At 40.8% G+C, this 17,056-nt stretch overlaps 1 long non-coding RNA gene across 2 annotated transcripts in view; it reads left to right on the top strand.

The window, feature by feature from the left end:
• Positions 1-17,056, top strand: part of LOC112058914 (uncharacterized) — a 91,200-nt gene that overhangs the window by 59,401 nt on the left and 14,743 nt on the right. For both annotated transcript variants that reach the window (XR_010589279.1, XR_010589278.1), the window contains one exon: positions 7,900-8,162. This is a non-coding gene — a long non-coding RNA (uncharacterized LOC112058914). The remainder of the gene's footprint in view (positions 1-7,899; positions 8,163-17,056) is intronic.

The raw sequence follows: 17,056 nt of genomic DNA, 5'->3' as shown, positions 1-17,056 counted from the left end.
CTCAAAAGCCTCTGTGCTTTCCTACACATTTCCCTTTGTGTATGGAACAACCCTCATATACCTAATTCTTCTCCTTCAAATCCCTCTTTAAGATGCACTTTTCTTGTGACGGATACAAGAAATCAGCAACTGGAGACAGCTGATATTGTTAATTTCTTTTTACCAGTAAATAATGGCTCAAATTTGGAAGCATCAACTTGTGTTTCTAGCTCGCCTGTGCAACCATTTGATCTTACTGCTACCATCTTTGCCCTCCTTCCTGCATTCCTGTCCATTGTTTATTATGCTTGCCTATGGTGCCTTGTTTCAGTTTATATGGTTACCTTTTGGGGTTTGGGCTTGTCTTCCTATATGCTTGAACAGCACTAGCATAATAGGGTCCTAGTCCTGTTTGGGTCTCTGAGGACTGCAATGTAAATAATAATAATATTATCACAGAACAAAGTAGAAGAGAAACTCCCCAGATTTCGCTGTGAAAGAGCAAGTTCATTTTCTTACTTGAGGCTTCTCTTTCTTGCATCTTTTCCCACTGTAACAGGAACACCTCAACAGTCAGATTGCAGAGTTCCTTCTGCTTTTCTGTGTATAAACACATGGCCTTCGCCACAAATGGCTTCAAAGATTTCCATATGTTTCCACACTTAGTGTTACAATTGTTCGCTTAGGAATCAGTTTAGGTCACCTTCATCATGGATTGTTTTTCATGTGCCAATTGTCCTGTGAAATTGTAATCTTTGTAATCTTAATACCAAGACTTGAGTCCTAATTCTCCACTGGTTTGCACCTTGTGTAGTCATTTGCAGATTGCAAGCAGGTGCAGAACGAAACCATTCTGCTTTGGTAGCACATTACACACACTTTCAATTGGTGTAAATGACTACACAACCTGCAAGGCAGTTAAGAAAGGAGCTCTCTCTATCACAGTCAAATCACTTGTCCGCTCATTTCCCCATCAAATAGAATGTCTAATACATTGTACTTAGCATATGTTTATTGTTTTCTGTCTATATATAAACGAATCTGTGTACCCCTTAGATGGCAAAAAACAACAAAACAAAACAAAATATCCATGCTTTTTGGGCCTTGGAGTCTCCTCTTTTCCTTATTATAACTTCAGCTGTATACACCCCCCATTTTTTATAAGCCTCTTAAAAATTAAACAAACAGCTTTGGAATGGGGTTTACCCCCCACATGCTGTGAAAAGGTTAAGATGAGCCTGAGAAGCCCATGAACCAGACTGGGTATACCTGGAGGGTCGGACAGGCCTAATTAAAGATAAACCCCAGCTGGAGGGGAAGGCAGGCGAGGAAGCTGTTTTTGTTTGTTTGTTTTCTCATAAAGAGTTGGGTGAGCCCAATTGGAGGGGGGAGACCCATAGGAAAGTTCCCTCTCTCTGGCAAGCAACCTGAAAGAAGGTTGAGAATGAGAGAGTGCAAACAGGCTTCTGCAGGAGTGAGCAGGAGGCCTGACTAGAGACAGGGACCCCGAGGAGCAGTAGCCAGCCTGAACCCCTGAGTGAGGGGAGGAGTGGTGGGGTTGATGAAAGCATGGCTATGGCTAGCAAGGACAGTCTAGGGCAGCAGAGGCATGCCTGTGTGAGATGGCTGTCAGCTGAGTCCAGCCAGGCTGAAGGTTTGCTTATGTACACATTACATTAGGACTCTGGTAAAGGACTCTGTAAAGCAGCCTGGCTGGAAGGCTGTGGCAGGAGTAGGCTGACGGACAGTGTGTGTAAGTGTGTGGGTGCACATGTGACCACAAGGGGATGTATTGGGGCAGCAACTTCGCTACAAGTGTAATAATATTGTGTCAGAGGCAATATTTCCACTCAAATGTTAACAGTTCAATGAAAGTTCCACTAGTCAGACAGAATTCTCCTCACATTAATTTTCTCTCTTTGAAATAATTAACCTTAATCACCAGACAGAAATGGGCTCAATCTGACGAAAATGTAAACATATGAAGGGATTTTTGTGGTTCTTAATTGTTACAACAATTCCTCCCAAGCACCCTAAGACATTAAATTGGGCTGAATTCCTCAGTGATGTGCCATGTGGCAAAGAGTTGCTTTCTTCTAACACTGAAGAAGGAACTTCATTAAAATAAGGAAAACAATATTACCCCTAAAGCTACTCTGCATTTCTCTCTACTTCACAGCAGTGCTTCTGCCTACTCTCTTCCTGATACATTTTTAAAGAAACATTCGCACAGTATGCAAGTTAGAAACTGGATGTAAGTCTCAAAGGAATCTAACTTTCATCAATTTGGAATTCATTAGTAGTACAAAAGGAGCATCACTCCTCTTAGGGCCAGCCTACACACAGTTTTTTGTACCACTTTGACTGTAAACTCCCACATTTACAGGAATAAGCTTTACCAAGACATACACCTTGTTATTAGTCTTGAGAGTTATTCTGCTTTAATCAGTTTAGAAACATAGTTAGAAATATAGTTAAAATGGTACAACATCTCCAAAGCCTAGATGCAGATACACCAGTAGGAAGGTGCATATCTCCGTAAAGCTTATCATTGTAAATGTGTTAGTTTCTAAATTAAAACAGTAATTTAAAAACTGTGTAGCAAACCCTTTAATTATACATCAGATAAGTGAGAGTGTAGGTGGAAAAGGGGTGTGGTCATTCAAAATAAGGTGTTCCAGGAGTGTCCAGGGGAAGACACAGTAGGGAAATTCATTGGTGGTGCAAGCAGTTGACTGGTGTGACATTGCACTCCATCCGATTTTATGAACATATGCTAGTGAATGTGAATATAATGTAACTGGAATATGCTTCATGCAAAAGGTCTCTTGTAAGGCATCATTACACATCTTATAATCTACTGAGTGTGGTCATCCTATTTGTATAAATGTATCATTCTTGTATCTGAAACTAGAAATATGAAATATACCTCTGAGATCCTATTGTAATTATGCAAAGTGTGGGCCATTAATGGTGGTTTGGAATCTTGATGGTTCCCATCAGCTAGGACAATTGGTTGTAAATGGCTCTGTTTACTTGCAAGACTTCCTGTAAGTCAGGCCAGGAAGAATGAAGGCCTGGGGTCTCACAGGTATTGTGACCATGTCACCTGGTACTGGAATCCATCTTAAACCTGGTGCTTTTCCATTTAGAGGGAGGGGTGGGGACCCAGAGAGACAAAAGATTCCCACCTTGTGCCAAAGCTATATAAGGGGGTGGAACAGAACAAAGAAGGCTGCAGTCATGAAAAATACCCTATCTACCACCTGAGCTGGAACAAGGACTGTACCAGGGGAAAAGATTCGGCCCAGACTAGGAAGGAGTCTAGTCTGTGAATGAAGCTTATTGGAACATCTCTGAGGGTGAGATTTACCTGCATTTAGTTTCCTACTGTATTAGGCTTAGACTTGCGTGTTTTTGTTTTATTTTGCTTGGTAATTTACTTTGTTCTGTCTGTTATTACTTGGAACCACTTAAATAATACTTTTTATACTTAATAAAATCACTTTTTGCTTATTATTGAACCCAGAGTTAGTGACTAATACCTGGGGGAGTAAACAGCTGTGCATATCTCTCTATCAGTGTTATAGAGGGCGGACAATTTATGAGTTTACCCTATATAAGCTTTATACAGAGTAAAATGGATTTATTTGGGGTCTGGATCCCATTGGGAACTGGGTATATGGGTGCTAGAGGCAGGAGCACTTTTTAAGCCGTTTTCAGTTAAGTCTGCAGCTTTGGGGGATGTGGTTAAGACCTAGATCTGTGTTTGCAGCAGGCTAGCGTGTCTGGCTCAACGAGACAGGGTACTGAAGTCCCAAGCTGGCAGGGAAAACGGGCTCAGAGGTAGTCTTAGCACATCAGGTGGCAGTCTCAAGGGGGTTTCTGTAACCCAACCTGTCACAAATAATATCTAACAAGATAAAGTAACTCTTCTCCTCCCTACACGCTTTTTAATTATTTATACCAAGATTATGGGAAACATCCCTAATACTCCTGGCAGAATAAAAAAGGTACCATATGAGATTCCACCTTTATGGGGGAGGAGCTGTTGGAACAACCAGCATTTCAACATGATGATATATGTTTTAAACACTACATAGCCTTTTTATAAAACTTACATAATGTATGTTTAATCTCATTATAAGAATCTTATTTTATAAGATGTATGTTCATATATAACTGAAGGAATGTTAACTTTGTAATTTTTAGCATGGATTTTATCCAATAATTGTCTTAATATGCTGGAAAAACATATATGTATAATATATTTTTACATCAGGTTAATATTTAAATATCATACTATTGATGTATTGTACAAAATACATGGTTCCATAGAAATTTTTTCAATAATAGTCATTTATATTTTAAGTATTATAAAGGTTTTTATTTTGTAATATTTAAAATATGATTTTAATATCCCCCAAATATTTGTAACATTATTTGATATCAACTAAAATTTTGTTTAGTTTCCCATATGGGGACTATAAGCAAGTATTATTCCCATTTTGAGTCTCTCTAATATAGTTCTTCTTTTTGACTGCTCATGGAGGGCCCTTCCAGATGTTCAAGAAAAAGAAGGCACTGAGATGTGCTCTTTGGTACTCAGATCACACTCCCTCTTTCTTAGTGTTTCTGGTGCTCAAGCAAAGGCGTGGGGGGCAAATCCCTTTGGAATTTGGGAAGAGATTTTAGTGTAGTGACTCCATTTTAGAACACTACACTCTGATTCAGCAGCTCCTTTGGCTTCTGTACATGGGGTGGTTTGAATTTCCCAATGGTGAAATTTCCTTGAGGGGGCCACTTAGGGATCTGGGGCAAAATCAGTACTTGGTCCTGCTAGTGAAGGCAGGGGGCTGGACTCGATGACCTTTCAAGGTCCCTTCCAGCTCTAGGAGACAGGATATCTCCATTAATTTGTTTATTTTATTTATTTATATTTATTTTGGCAGATGTGTACAGTAACTGTTAATAGTGAAGCCTAGTAGATGTTAGGAGGTGGTATACATTTAATCTGCAGTGTGACATTAATAGACAAAGGATATTGAGCTCACAAGGTAAAGTCTGCAAGCTGAGTTCATCAAGTGTAGACATAGAAGGGCTTATTCTTCATGGCTCATCCCCTTGCGAAATAGCTTGTAGCAGCTTCTGTGCAAATTCGTTGTACAAAAGTTGAAATTGGAAAGCTGTGTGATTAACTAATGAAAGATCAGGCTTCCCAACCTGGTATGGATGACTATGGCACATCTGGCTGAATAGGGGGCTTTGCTGAGCTCCACTGGGGAGCAAAGTTCCAGAAGGAGCCTTCCTGCTGTTAACTGAGCTAAGGCATCTATTCAGATAATCAGTGTGCTCTGCGACAGTGGGGTGGAATTCAGCCACTTCCCCTTTCTACCTCTCCCCACCACCAAAAACCTTGCAGAGAGGCTTGTGCCTGGTGCAGCGATGAAGGGGAGGGTGCCATGGGGACAGGATGGGGCAGAAAGGGACATTTGCATCCCACTCACTGAAGTAGAGGAGGCGATGTGAGCCAGATGTTTTATGTTTGATTATCTACGGTGAAGTCAGTGCAGAACGGATCAGAGAGACGTGACCCTCTCCCCCACAGAGCTTACATTCAGATGAATCCATTACAGTGTTGCCAACTCTCATGATATTTGGTACTTTTCTTAGAACTCCAGCTCCTGTACTTGTGTGAGAATCTCAGCTTTCATTTAAAATAAAAATAAAAAAAGGAAAATTTTAACCCTCTTCGTTGCAGAGGAAAGTTTACAGATGCTTCAAAAGCCAAAGGGCGATTAAAAAGAACCCAAGAAGTATTTTTAAATCTTATGATTCTAGGGGGCCTGGAGTCATAATTTTCCAGCCCTTGGGGTTGATAATACTGATGTAGCTACAAGGGTCTGCCTAGGCAGATACAGTGACAGGATCACGGCTATTTTAGGTGATCTATTTCTGACTCATAAACACCCAGCAGAAGTCAGCCTTAATATAGTACACTCTTAAAACAAACAAGCAAGCAAAACCATATGGCTTTCTTTGCTGAAGTATCATTGAAATGTATCATGGAAAAAAGTACATTTTGCTGTGTGATTTGGAGGAGGACAAAATGTTTATTTGCCATGAATACAATGTGATTTTAATAGTAAGATTATTTTTTTTTATTCATGCTGCTGTATTTAATTTCTGGTCTCCAATGTTCTTCAGATCCACTCATGTGGAGTTTGCAAGCACAACAATACAAAAAAAATTGTTTTTGTTTTGTCAACAGTAAAATGTCATAAGATGGCACAATGAAAGATTTTACAGTATTTCTTTAAGTACACACTACATAGCATAGCTCAGGTTAAATACACCAAGTCAAAGGTGGAATAGAAGGCCAGTGTGTTTGTATACAATACTGTTAAGAAGGACATAGGATTATTGTACTATCCTATTAGGATATGCTTTCTGAGATTTAAGACTAAAAGGTACTAGATGAATTGCAACACTGACTGCACATACGAAGTTCTGTAGCCAGAGCACCAGTGTGGAAGGGATGCTTTTCTACAGTAATGCTGCGGATGAAAGCCAGCTCAAAGTAGGAATGTATTGTTTGCTCCATTCTACCTTTATTCTGTTTTGTAATATATTTATTTTTCATTATTATTTTATTTATATCGTCATACAATGAAATTGCTAACATGGGACCATTCTTAAGACAGCAGCATTTAAATATCAAGACTCTTTGTTGTTCAGGTTTTCTGGGTGACAGTGTTATTATTATAATTTTGGGGATATTAGTGTCCGATGTACACATTTAATGTACAGTAACTCCTCACTTAACGTTGTAGTTATGTTCCTGAAAAATGTGACTTTAAGCGAAACGATGTTAAGTGAATCCAATTTCCCCATAAGAATTAATGTAAATAAGGGGATTTCGGTTCGAGGGAAATTTTTTTCACCAGACAAAAAAATATATATTATATAGATATACACACAGTATACGTTTTAAACAAACAATTTAATACTGTTCACATCAATGATGATTGTGAAGCTTGGTTGAGGTGGTGAAGTTAGAGGGTGGAAGAAGGAGGGATATTTCCCAGGGAATGCCTTGCTGCTAAATGATGAACTAGCACTCGGCTGAGCCCTCAAGGGTTAACACGTTGTTGTTAATGTAGCCACTCACACAAGGCAGCATGAACATGAGGGAGGGGAGACAGCATAGCAGCTAGAGACAGACACACACCTTGTGTGTGGGAGAGAGAGAGATGGACACTGCCCCTTTAAGTAAGCTGACCCACTCTTAAGTGCATTGTCTTTTTAAGTGGATCGGGAAGTTGAGACAGCAGCTGCCCCAAGCTCTCTCTGTCTTTCTCCATCTGTGTCCCCTCCCTGCTCTATATGGAGAAGGGGTAAGCAGGGTGCAGGAGCAGGGGGAGGGCAACACCCTGACATAAGCCTCCGTTTCTGCCCCTGCACAGCAAGCCGGAGTCTCTGGGAGCAGCTCCCAGGCAGAGGGCAGGAGCAGCACATGGCAGTGGGGGGAGGGACAGCTGAACTTCTGATTGATAGCCTGCTGGGCGGCTGCAGCACAGGGAACTTAGGGGAGTGGGGAGCTGATGGGGGGCTGCCGGTCCACCCTGGTTCCAAGCCCCCACCAGTTAGCTGTAACGGGCTGCTCTTCCTGCAAGCGGTGGTCAAAGCAGGTGGCTGCCAAACGATGTTAGAAGGGAGCACTGCACAACTTTAAACGAGCATGTTCCCTAATTGATCAGCAACGTAACAACGAAACAATGTTAACCGGGATGACTTTAAGTGAGGAGTTACTGTACACACTGCTTTGGATGCACTTCCTTTGCCTTCATCTTCCTGCCCTATGTTACTACTGGTCAGGTGCCTCCAGGCTGCGCTTCATTTTTCGTTTTTTACTTCCAGTTCATTAAAAAAGGGCTGATGTCTCACTCATGCATCATGAAGACAGACAATCACACCCTGGAATTGTGCAATTCACCCAGTAGCTTGCCCCAAGAATAGAAGGACAAAGCTATTCTGAAGATAATGAAGGAAGAGCCAATAGACTGTCAAGGGAGAGCTGCACTGGCAATGATGAAAGCAAGGAAGGTGGTAGAGCCACCAAGAATGAGACAAGAACTAGGATACTTTGGAACGAAAGGAATCAGTGGATTTATTCATTGGAGGTATGTGGAACCTTACAGGATTGAGACATTAGCTATGACTTGACTTCCTTCAAAGGAATAAGGTGCCCACCATAGTTCACAATTGCCTGTTATTAGGGTATTTCCTTATTCTGAAAGGAAGTAATGACCAGTGTAAAATCCTTACTACTGCTCCTATTGAAAGCACTGGGGTTTTGCTCTGGATTTCAGTGGGACCCAGCTCAGACTTTTCACTTGTAATTAATTCTCAGATTGTTAATATTGTAACACTCTAACATGTCATATGGAGAATTGTGCTGTTATTAGGGTGACCAGATGTCCCAATATTATCAGGACCATCCTGATATTAGAGGCTTTGTCTTATATACAAAACTATACTCCCTCTCCCCTCCCGAAAAAAAAAGTGTCCCAGTTTTTCACAACTGCTATCTGGTCAGCCTAGCTGTATTGTATATCTTTAATTATTTTAAGACCCTGAGCTAAATTCATCCCCGATTAATGCCAAATAATATGTCATCTAAATAATTCTAACACTACCTCCTATGTGAAGAAGTGGTTGGATTGAAAACATTACAACAAATTGGGATATAAATACAATTTTCATGTGTCTCCTTAATACTGTTAATATAACAGATTTAAATGAAGCAGGGTTTCATGCCTACCATCTAGACGACATTCATTAATTCCAGGGTCCTTGTCATTCTGAATCAAGTTCAGTGCTGAAACCCCAGAGCTCAGGAAAACCAAGGTGACTGTCTTGTTAGAAAAATCGCTTGGGGCATGAGGGTGATTATCAACCTTTGAAGGGCAGCCTAGTTCCTCAGAGAATCTAGAAGAGTATCATGCTTCGGGCTTTACCAAACTTCTCGAGGAATTAGCCACAAATGTGCCTTTGCAAGCTTCATAGCCAATGTAAACATCTTTTTAAGAGCTGATCAGAGCTTTCAAATCAAAACATGACAAGATATCTTAGTGCAGTTCTTGATAGAGAGTGACAGCTTTATGTTATCTGATTATTCTATTGAAGGTATTATTTGACAAGCATACAGGGTGGAATCTGCTACCAAGGCAGAGCTTGGAAGCAATCCTGTTATTAAGTTTTATGAGGCATCTGCAGGCTGCTTAACCTTTTGTAGGATATTTAGGCTGGGGACGGGGGAAAGAGGTTTACATTTAGCATCCAATGCACTTATATGGACATTACCTTGTGGAAGCAAGGGAAGGTATGGATACTACTGGAAGGGCCATGACCCATATTATTTTCCATACCGATGTTGTAGAATCTATTAACATTAAGGATCTAGGTCAAGGGCAACATTTTAAAAAATCAATGAGAGCAAGTGTGTTCAGCACTTTTTGAAAAATAGGCTATTTAGATTCCTAAATATGGATTTAGGAGCCTAGCATTGGGTTTGAAAATCTTTGCCAGAAAGCCTGAAAAAATTAATACAGGTATATGACATTGCTTCTTTTTACTCTAAGAAGCTTTACTGTGATTAATAATACAGAATTAGAGAAAGGTGGAATCATATAGGTCTATACTCTTCACTGTCATTGTATGTGTGTGTGGGGGGCGGGGAGCTGCAATCAATGAGATTGCAAAGTGTGTAAATTAGTGGAGAATTGGCACACAAATGAGATCTGGCAAACAGTAGTAATGCTTTCCTGAGTTGTCCCAAAATTCATCTCCAGATTGTAATTTTTTCTGTTTTGTATTTGGAGATAAATGGAGAGTACTTGGAAGAGAAATCTTACTTCCATATAATTTTGAGAAATATAAACTTCAATAAATTTGACTATTTCTAAAGATGAAAGCTAGTTGTCATGTTTTTCCTGTCCAGCCATTTAAACATTTCCAAGCTAGCTATCACATTTCTGTAACTCTTTTTCCAAGATCACGCTTCAGTTCAACTTTCTTCTTGTCTTCTTCAGTAAGAGCCACTGCTGCCTTATTGCCTATAAAATCCATGGTATGGGAGTTCTTTTAGCTGCTGTAATCTCAATTATGTGCCAACAAGACTCTTTTAATGTATGTTAGTATCAGAGAAATATTTCTCTCCTGCCAATGAAAATTTGAAGAGCTAAGTCTAATTCTTCAAATTAGTATAGTGTTCAATAAACCAATGCAGTTCAAAGAAAACTATAGATGAATTCCAGAAGTGAGAGATTGTTTTCAGAGCATTAGATTTCCTTAATGTGTATATATAACCTTACATCCATCTTGGGTTCTAAGTGGAGCATTTTTTTGTTTTGTTGTTGGTGTTGATCTTCCTCACCATTAAACACACAGCTGCATGCATATACAATACTTGGGTAAGATCATGGAAACATACTGCTTAATAAATACTTTATGTAGTGATGATTTTCCTTTATCTCTTTCAAGCAACAGTGAAGAGAGAAAACTGCAATGTGCTAAAGAGTTTTCCATTTCATAGGCTTGCTTGCTATACTACATAAGGAGATTACTCCTATAAACCAGAGTGCTACATCAGTTCCTCACATATAATCATGCCTAGAAGATTTGTCTGACTGAATTTCTTTATCAAATTGTGTGTGTCTCTGCCTTTATACTGACCTTCCACAAGAGCTAATCTGTATCAAGTTAAGACAGGGTCCCACAGGGTCAAAAATAATCTCCTGTGTTTTAGGTTGTTTTTGAAAACTACATGAAAGATACATTAAGGACAACATTCTACAATAGACTTGGAAGGAGCTAAGCAAATGTTATGTCCTTCAGGTGACTTTTTTTTGGGCGGAGGGAATGGGTAGAGAGAGGAAGTTCTTCCAAAAAAGTATTGAAACTGACACTTTAGTCAAAACTGAGTTTAAAATAGAGGAACACAAGCTGCATAAGCAATAAATTATGTCTTTAACATATTGGAATAGCTTACTAGAGAAGATCTTATGATTGTTCACAGAAAAAATAGAGTAATTGGCCTGAGTAACCACTTGGTGTCATCTAGGAGCTACAAAATTAAGCTAAAAGGCATTTATAAAACCTTGTCTCTTAAAGAAAGCGATTTAGACATAACAAGTCCAGAGAGTTTGACACATTTTTATTCTTAAGGGTTTTTTCTTCAGTTCTCTACAAAACTTTGCTAGTTTTTTTTTCCTAGGGTCATGCATCATCTGTTTAAAGAAATTTTCTGACAGAATACTTACTTAAGCTGATTTCTCTTCCTCCTTGACTGAAACAGAGAGCTGCAAATTTCACTAGAAATTGAACCATATTCATCCCTGGCGTGACTGCATTAATTTCAATGGAGTTACGTAGAGATTAATTTGACTCAAAGTCTTTCTCAATATTATACATGAAAACATGTGGGATGTTTTTTTAGATGTTTGACCATTGGTTTTACTTGTAAGATCATTTATCTGAGTTATGCTGACTTTGCAGTTTGTTTTTTCTGTCAATATCAAAACTTTACACAGACCCTTAAATGGGAATTTAACTCTATTTTTCTACAGTTCTTAAGAAAGCAGAAAATGATTCCCTCTGGACCAGAGATTTGTGTCAGCAGAAGTTTCAGTTTTGCTGACAGATACTAGAAGAAAATATACCCTCACCTCTACTGCTGAGCATGGTTCACTCATTGTGAATCAGTCTGAAAAGGGATTGAAATGTGATCCAATCCTGAAAGAAAAAAGGGAACTTTTTAAGCTAATCCCGATTCTGTAACACTGAACAACTATGAATAGCGGAGCAAAAATGACTTTAACCCAGCTCTAGAGCAGGATAATTTTGTCATCCGTTATCACTGGTTGTTAATGAGATAAAGGGCATCAAAGCATATCTGTGGGCATTTCCTGAGGCCTTTATAAAAGGATGGGTTCCAGGTTGCAATCTACTATGCCCTTTTAGAAAGAAGAGCCACATTTTTTTTGTACCAGTATGTCACGGGGGGGCTGTTCCTGTGGAGTCAAGCAGGGCCGGCTCTAGGTTTTTTGCCATCCCAAGCAAAAGAAAACCAAAACCCCTCCCGGAATGCTGTCCCTGGAGTTGTGCCACCCCAAGCACTCCCTGCCTTAGTCCCCAAGTCATGGCTGTCTCCTTGCAGCAGGATGGCTAACAAATCTCAGAATGTGTGTGTTTAAAGTCACATACATCCTGACAAAACTCAAAGGCACATGCATAGTTGCAGCACTTCAGGCAAGGCCCTAACCTGGCCCTGAGGTTCTGGGCTGGCATTGAGCTGCTCTTCCTATAACCCAGCCTCACCCTGCACTACCCCTGCAAAGACACAGATATGCCTGTTGGCTCCTGACTGGTCAGTGTCTCCTCCAGCCTCTGAAAGACCGTCTCTTTAGTAGTGGTCTGAGTGACTTTTCCTTGAGCAGCAGGGGAAGTGTCAGGGTGCCCCAATAAGGGGCATAGAAGGTGGATAGACTCTATCACATAGTGCATAGGTTTTCAAATTTTGGGGGACCCCCCCCCTGCCACAAGGAATATTTGAATGGGTGAACAACAATGCCAGGCAGCTCAGACCATGCCCTCCAGCCCCGACTCACCTCAGCAGCCCCCACAGCCATGGGTCAGTGTCCGATTTCTGCTCCTGGCAGCCTCCGTGCCCAGCGCAGGCTCCGCCTCCAGAGACCATCGCACACACCTTTCCCCACCTTGAAAACCGGAGGGCGGAGGGCTCTGCCCTAACGGTGCAGCTTGCCTGCGAGGCAGAAGCAGCCAGCTGCTGAGATAATTTAATTTAATTTGAGGTAATTTAATTAAAGTAGTGTTAAGTCTATGAGTAGGCTGTCAAGCATACTTTTGCATGTGTCTATTTTTGTCTGGGTGCGGGGGAGGAGGGTGCAACCAAACATTGTAACTCAAAGGCGGGGACTCAGCTCAAAAAGTTTGAAAACCATTGACATAGTTAATTTCCCCTGCCCAAAATAGTTATGCCAGTACAACACCTCATGTGGATGCAGTTATGCTGGTATAAAGCTGCCTTATACTGGTACCGCTTATTTCCCTTCCAGTATGGGAATCGCTATACTGTTCTGAAGCATCTTTGTACTGATATAACTGTACTCACAGTTGGGGGTTGTAGAGCTTTAACTGTGCCAGGAAAATTAAATCTATCCAATTTATGTCTGTAGACAAGTCCTAAAAAGTGGATGTCGGTGGAGGGCATGGAAATATCAGCTGAACGAAAGCTGTGTTCACCACCGGCAGTTTTACAAACAGCCTTCTGTTTGTATATGTGTGTCTGATGCTTTTATCAAATCCAGCCATGATCCAAAGTTGTGCAGGAGAAAGGCAAGACCAAAGCAATTCTGTACAAAATATACAACTCAGAACTGTGGAATGAAAATGAATAAGGACTAAATTCCTTTAGAGGAAAGGGAGCTCTTTAATATTTACTCATTGATACAGCATGGCTTAAGCTCGAGTAGAGGAGTCAAATGTTTTATTTGATCATTGTCTACTTTCTTTTGTGAAGGAAATCTAGTTTCAAGAATTCTGTCTCTTGTGTCAAACTTCACAGGGACTAGATTGATGAAACTTGAAGGAACCTTCCATGTGCCAGTGACTAAAACTGGGTATTTTATATGGATGGTGCAAAAATGCTGTCATTTATCTTCACTCTTTGGATGAATTCCAGCTATGTCTAGTTAAAATAAGGCTGACCTGCAAAACCCCCTGGAAACACCTGTTCCTGCTGGAGCAGCTATCTCCTACCACCCTTCCCTACTTCCTGCTGGACCAATTCCTTGTTACCACCTCCCCAGGCTCCTTCCCATTGGATTGGCTTTCCCTGGGCTCTTGGTTTTCCCTCCCTGATCTGTCCCACTGGGCCATCCTCCTGTGGCTACTTCTCTTTGATCCTGGCTCCCCATCCTGGCAAGCCCACATCATTACCATGCAATTCGCAATATTTTCCCACAGCATGTCCATGAAATTGGAAAATATTTGCTGTGAAAAATACTTTGCCTCTGTGTCTATAGGTTCCTGCACCTGCAATATATTTACAACAGGTTGCAAGTTTGGGTTGTTTTGTCATCTGAAACTTTCACAGATTCCACCTTGCATAAAACCTATAAAGAAGAAGAGCAGGTACAGAGCATTTAAATTAAGAGGAGAACACATTGGGTTTAAATTAAAGGATTTTGCACTTACTTGGTCATTCTCACGAGTATGCTGAGAGACCCATTGTGAAGCACTGTCATTTGTATTTCCGTCTTTATGAACAATTTCCCCAAGCAAATATGATCCCAGTGGTTTCTAACAGCTGCTCAAGAAAGATAGAGCTGAGACTGAAAGGGTCCAGAGAAGGGTACAGAAAATGGTTAGTGCTGTGGCAGGATATTCATAGGAACATGGAGTGATTGAAAAGACTGGGATAATTTAGTGTGAAAGGTGAATCAGAAGGATTTGATTGAGGTGAGAAGATTATAAAGGGCTTAGTAAGAACTGCTTAGTATCTTCCTTTTAACCCTATCTTAAAATAGAAAACTAAGAGGACAAGATGAAATTAAAGCACATGACATTTTAACAAATATAGGGATTCTTCCCCACCCCCCAGAGTATAATCATGTGGTGGCATTTACTGCTGCAAGAGGTCATTGAGACAAATAAGTCTGTGGTTGGCTTTAAAATCTCTGCTCCAGCCCTTCCTCCCCCCAAATAGCACTGAACAAATTAGTTAGGTGGAATTATAGCATTTTCATTATCTTCTGAAGAATTCTATATTGGCTGCTAGCTGGGAAGAAAACACTGGCCTAGACAGAACTACAATTTGTCTGATCCAGTGCAGAAACTTTTATGATCTTATGTTTTGTTCTAAAAGAGGCTAATTTCATCTGCTGGAACCAAGATATCTGCTGGAATTGAACCTGGTTATTGAGGTTCATGTCCCAAGAAGCACCAATTAACTGTCCCCTTGTTTCTCTTAGGTAGTTTGTAGAACATCTTTGAGTAGGTCAAATATAGCTTAAGAAACAAGGATCACTAATATGAGCAAGGTAAGGTATAAAGTATAAGAAAGAAGTTAAATCAAGGGCAAGATTTTTTAGAAACTGGATTCTCTTTCTGGACCTGCAATTATTTATTGCTTGAATGCCTAAAATGGTGCTGAATATGATTGTACTTGCCCATGCTTCCAGCTCAAAATGTGCTCAGAACAACTTCAACAGCAGCCATTGCTGACACTCAGTGCCAGTATGGTTTTCTGGTTTTGTAATCAGGCCCTAAGGAGAGGTAGTTAAAAGAAGCTTATCTATCTACAACCTCTTCTGATCTGGATTCTTGGTCAAAAGAGGATAGAGTAGGGGGTCCTCGCCCATTATGTGTCTTTCTTACAGGCCTGTGGACAATAGAGACAGAGGAAACACCTAATGACCATGGACAAGAACCGATTTTCAGTGAAAAAGGTGACAAATGTCCTTTCAGAGCAGATTTTGGGGGCTTTGCAGTGGGTCTGTTTCTTGTTAGAGAAGAAAGCGGTGAAACAGACTGGGCTAGTCTACACTGGCAATGCTAAAGTGCTGCCGCAGCAGCACTTTAATATGCCTTGTATGGTCGCGGCACAGCACTGGGAGAGAGCTCTCCTAGTGCTCTTAAAATACCACCTCCATGAGGGGCGTAGCTACCAGCGCTGGGGCACTATTTATACTGGCGCTTCACAGCGCTGCAACTTGCTGTGCTCAGGGGGGTGTTTTTTCACACCCCTGAGCAAGAAAGTTGCAGCGCTGTTAATTGCTAGTGTAGACAAGCCCTTGGGGTATTTTCTCATAATCTATTTTTATTCAGACGATGCACACAATTCATGTTTACCCTGACCAGAGATGGAAACAACAGCAAAACTACATACAAAGAATTCCACTTGCAGAAACTCCAGCTAACATTTAATTGGCTTTGTCTTTGTTGAGAGAGAGGTGTGGGTCCTTAATTTAAATTTGAGGTAACATCCTAGTGAAGACAATGCAGTTTGTAGTTTTCATGAGTTAGCACAGGGGTAGGCAACCTATGGCACGCGTGCCAAAGGCGGCAAGCAAGCTGATTTTCAGTGGCACTCACACTGCCCGGGTCCTGGCCACCAGTCTGGGGTGCTCTGCATTTTAATTTAATTTTAAATGAAACTTCTTAAACATTTTAAAAACCTTACTTACTTTACATACAACAATAGTTTAGTTATATATTATAGACTTATAGAAAGAGACCTTCTAAAAACGTTAAAATGTATTACTGGCACGCAAAACCTTAAATTAGAGTGAATAAATGAAGACTCGGCACACCACTTCTGAAAGGTTGCCAAACCCTGAGTTAGCAGGTTGAGTCAAAGCCAATGATCCCCCATTAGCTTGATGTCAACCTACTAATCTGTGTGAAAATTACAAACTGCCTTGTCTTCACTAGGATTTTACCTTGAGTTAGTTAATTCAGTAGCTAAATTGAGTTAAGAACACAACTTTTTTTCTTATACAGTGTAGACAAGGCCACTGTAACAAGAAAAGCTGCTCCTAATCTGATCCTTGGTTTCTGCCCTGCAATCAGCCCATTGGCTGTTCCGCTATACTCTTGCCTGAGGACATCCCTGTTTCAGAGTCACATGGGTTTTATTAGTCTCAATAGGAAGCACAGACTAGGTCAGATGCACTTGGGCATCAGCCCTCCTTTTCTGTTGCAGAGCAGATGCATAAAGGAACTTCTCAAAAGGAGTCTGCTATAACCAGTGTCGAGTCTAAGGCCTGGTCTACACTGCGGGTGGTGGTGGGGGGGGGTTTGATGTAAGAAACGCAACGTAAGCTACGGGAATAGCATAGCTGAAGTCGATGTATCTTATTTCGACTTACCTCGGGTCCTCACAGCGCGGAATCGACAGCCGCAGCACCCCCGTCGACTCCGCTACCGCCGCTCGCCCTGGTAGCGTTCCGGAATCGATGGGAGCGTATTCGGGGATCGATATATCACATCT

The sequence above is a fragment of the Chrysemys picta genome, chromosome 7, assembly GCF_011386835.1.
Source record: "Chrysemys picta bellii isolate R12L10 chromosome 7, ASM1138683v2, whole genome shotgun sequence".
In the NCBI taxonomy this organism is placed as follows: Eukaryota; Metazoa; Chordata; order Testudines; family Emydidae; genus Chrysemys; species Chrysemys picta.
The sequence above is the reverse complement of the archived record's forward strand: the minus strand, read 5'-3'. Positions and strand labels throughout refer to the sequence as shown.